Source organism: Chrysochloris asiatica, unplaced genomic scaffold, assembly GCF_000296735.1.
Source record: "Chrysochloris asiatica unplaced genomic scaffold, ChrAsi1.0 scaffold00006, whole genome shotgun sequence".
In the NCBI taxonomy this organism is placed as follows: domain Eukaryota; kingdom Metazoa; phylum Chordata; class Mammalia; order Afrosoricida; family Chrysochloridae; genus Chrysochloris; species Chrysochloris asiatica.
In genome coordinates, this window is record NW_006408524.1 from 27,653,980 (window position 1) to 27,657,017 (window position 3,038).

At 40.4% G+C, this 3,038-nt stretch overlaps 1 pseudogene; it reads left to right on the plus strand.

Annotated features, from left to right (window-relative positions):
- The first annotated feature begins 2,009 nt into the window (after window positions 1–2,009).
- LOC102837125 lies at window positions 2,010–2,773 on the plus strand (annotated as a pseudogene).
- The last annotated feature ends 265 nt before the right edge of the window (window positions 2,774–3,038 follow it).

Consider the following 3,038-nt stretch of genomic DNA (forward strand, 5'->3'; position numbering starts at 1 on the left):
GAAGAGGAAGTGGCCTGTTCTAGGCAGAGGGAGCACACATCTTAGATGATCGTACTTAGATCTGACTGCTGTTGGGTCAGCGGGCTGACCTATGTAACCCAGTGGAAGGCAGAGGAGGGCAGAGCGAGGAGTTGGGCTTTGTTCTGTTTCTATAATCATCTCAACTCCCATAAGGTTGAAATCACTATTATAGTTTCACAATATATATGTATAAGCACTTGTAATATGAAATATGCATACCTTTGTGAGACTCACTAACATTAACTGTAACTCATTACACACACAAAACCTACTGCCATCAAGTTGATTCCAACTCACAGAAACCCTATGGGCACTCTGCTCCCGTAAAGATTTACAAGGTTATAAATCTTTACGGGAGCAGAGCGCCTCATTTTCTCCCAAAGAGCTGCTGGTGGGTTTGAGTTTAGCAGCCCAACATGTAACCCACAGAATTATTTATTTCAAAAATTACTGAACTTAGACATAGAAATCTAGAAGCATGTGAAGCATGTAAACAATGTAAACCATCTTTAAGTTCACACAAGAAAACATAACATTAATGTAAGCAACCTCCCCAATTTCTACCCTTGAAGAGAGGGTGTCCTGGAGAAAAGAAGCCTAGTGGCACTGCAGGATAAAGAGCCCTGGGGGTGATGGTGGTGGTGGTGTGCTGTGGAGTCAGTTCCAATTCATATCAACCCTGCATACGGTTTCCAAGGCTGTAAATCTTACGGGAGCAGAAAGGCTTATCTTTCTTCTGTGGAACCGCTGGTAGTTTTGAACTGATGACCTTGAGATTAGCAGCTCAGCTCATTAGGGAGCCCTGGTAGTGCTGTAGAATAAGCACTGGGCTGCTAACCACAAGGTCAGCAGTTCAAACTCACCAATGGCTCCATTGGGAGAAAGATGAGGCTTTCTGCTCCCACAAAGCTTTACAGCCTCAGAAACCCTCTACGTGGTTGTTATGAGTCAAAATCGGCAGTGAGAAAAGACACTGGCTCTTGTGTGGAACCAAGTGACAAATTCACATATACACCTCAAATTGCTGCTCATTCACTGTGAACAGGCAGAGATGGAACTGAGATTCTGTCTGCCACCAACTTTGGAGCATAGCCATGAGGAACCTCTGAAGATTTCGAGTTGTGGTTATCTTGAACATTATGACTGTTACAGAATGAACAATTCTGCCTCTGGTTCTAAAGGAGTGTATTGAGGTCTTACTTGTATGTCTTGTCATGACTACCTTGCAACAAGCTAAACGAGCTTATGCTTGTCAAACCTAAGAATCTCTATTCATTTCCTAAGATAAAATTCTACACAACAGGCTTATATCCAATCTCTAGCTATGATGATTCTTTTTATGTGTCAGCTTGACTAGGTTATAGTTCACAGTTGTGCAGCCAAACACTAGTCATTATGAAGTAGTTACATGTGATTAAATCAGTTGGCCTGAAGTAAAACAGTTACTTTCTGTAATGCAATATAAATATGACCTTTAGTATATCTTACCTGTATTTAGAGATCATCTCAAGAATAGATTTAACACGTTGAACACTAATGACAAGACCAGATGAGTTGCAGGATGACGTCAAGATCATGAAAAAGGAAAAGACCAAAATGGATATCAGAAGACACTCTGAACTTGCCCTTGAATGTAGAGAAGCTAAAGCAACTTGAAGAAATGAAGTAAAAGAATCCAACAGAAAATTTCAAAGGACAGCTTGATAAGACAAAGTCATCTATTACAATGAAATGTGATAAAACCTAAAGTTAGAGAACCCAAAGGGATAAGCATACGTAACATTTCTCAAGCTGAAAAATAAATAAATAAAATAAAATAAAAAATTAAAGGCTTGAATTGCAATACTGAAAGATTGTCTGGGCAAAATATTGAATGATACAAGAAACATCAAAAGATGATGGAAGGGGCTCGTGGGTCACAGGGACCCAAAAACTGAGTAGTTCTTCACGCCCTGGAGGCTGTGCCAGGTGGCTTTGCTGCTGTTACCATGCCACAAAACGAATATATTGATTACACAGCTAAGTGCTATGGGTATTGTTGGATTATCACGAGAAAAAGAGAAAGAAGGAAAGTCGAGAGGCTGATAAACGTTTGAAGAAGGCCAAAAAGATGATTGGTCTGAAGGCAAAGCTCTACCATAAACAGTGCCATGCTGAAAAAATGCATGTGAGAAAGACTATCAATATGCATGGAAAGAGAAACCCCAAACAGAAGAATGATGAGAAGACTCCACAAGGTGCAGCGTCTGCTTGTCTGCTGGACAGAGAGGGGCAGTCCTGAGCTAAAGTACTTTCCAATATGATTAAACAAAAATGAAAGGAGAAAGCAGGAAAATGGGAAGTCCCTCTGCCCAAAATCCATGCCCAGGGAGAAACAGAAGTATTACAAGTTATTAGAACAGGAAAGAGAGAAAAAAAGCATGGAAAAGGATGGTTACCAAAGTCTGCTTTGTTGGAGATGGCGTTACACGAAAACCAGCTAAATATGAAAGATTCATCAGACCAATGGGCTGAACTTATAACCACCTTTTGCTTACTGATACTTGGTGTGACGAAGAATCCCTCATTCCCACTCTATATAATTCTGGGTGTGATCACAAAGGAACTGTCACTGAAGTGAATGTGAGCGAGTTGGACCTGGTGACACAAGGAGGCAAGGTTATCTGAGGGAAATATGCTCAAGTTACCGCCAACAGTCTTGAAAATGATGGATGCATCATTGCAGTCTTACTGGTTTGACAGTTTCCTTTAAGCCATTCCTTACTGGTGAAGACTACAACCAGGAACATCACCATCACCAGGTGTTTCTGAGTACTACCAAATAGCCTTACCTGTCTGCAATCATCAATACTAACTATTTATGATGCTATTTTAAAGAAAAACATTAAAACTGTCCAGTTTACCAGCCTGGAACAGCTAGAAGAATAGAAGATACTTCTTGAAAGAAAGACCAACAGGAAAAATACAAAACAATAGAGGCAGATGGACTGTTACTACAAGAACGAACAAGTTGTTTG